Source organism: Suricata suricatta, chromosome 8 (assembly GCF_006229205.1).
Source record: "Suricata suricatta isolate VVHF042 chromosome 8, meerkat_22Aug2017_6uvM2_HiC, whole genome shotgun sequence".
NCBI classification, from domain to species: Eukaryota; Metazoa; Chordata; class Mammalia; order Carnivora; family Herpestidae; genus Suricata; species Suricata suricatta.
The window spans coordinates 95,519,391-95,520,521 of NC_043707.1; positions in this window are offsets into that span (position 1 = coordinate 95,519,391).

Genomic DNA, 1,131 nt, shown 5'->3' on the forward strand with positions numbered 1-1,131 from the left:
TTCTTCATGGCTTGGCGCACATAGCACCTCCTCTATGAAGCATTCCTTGCTAAGTCTATCTTCAGGTGGAACAAACATTCCTACTACGCATTCATAACATGTTATCAAAACTTCCATGATAGCACTTATCAAAGTATTATTATTGTGAACCTCTGTATCTCTTGGCTAGAGCTCTATCCAGCTCATCTGTGGACCCCAGACTCCTACTAGTATAGTGCCTGGTACTAGGCAACATTTATAAAACAAATGTGTGATGAGTGAACAAGCAATTGAACTTAAACCCTCCTCCAAAATAATTCCAGGTCTTAATTTCTTCTAGTGAAATCTACCTCATCCGTTTCCAGGTATGCAACTCCAGATGGATTAAAGACCCCCAGAAAATTGAAGCCCAGCCAATTTTCAATGAGTGTTCTAACGTCCAATTTTCAATGAGTGTTCTTAAAATAATTAAGCTGTTAGCACATTCTTACAACCATACGATGTTCCTTCTCCCCTCTGCTAATGCTAGTGGGCATCTTCATATATAAAATGGGTCAGCTTGAAACATTAGTCATGGGGGTGGAAATGGGCAAGAATACTATGTAATCATTAACCAGGCACAAAAAAAGTTCCAGATATGGCTTTATTAAAACAACTCCTTCATTGATGATGGCAGAGAGGACTTTCCGTTTGTAATGTTAATGTATCTCAGGAATCTAGAAGTTAGTACTCAGTATTGGCTGCAGAGAGATAAGAACCATGCTAAAGTACCTATTCCCCATGCCTTTTTATTGTTAGAGGAGATATGCATTGGTGGAACTAAGGAAAAAAGACAATGCCTTTTACTCTGGAATAAAATACAATGGAATTTTGCAGTGGAATGTGGTGCAAGATGGGAAAATGTTAGAATATGGGATAGCCCCAGGATGTGAAATTATTCCCTTCTAACTCTGGAATCTTGTCCCAGTTATTTGCCTATGGACTGATGACCTCCCAAAGGAGGGCATTCCCCCGGGCCTGGGTCTCATGGAGGCCCTGTGCTGAGCGTGGGGGTTCAGTGAGAGCAACACACACTCCCTGTTCTCCAGGAACTCACAGTCTGGTGGGGAGAAGCGTAGACATGAAGCACAAGGAGGTGCCAGATCTGGAGAG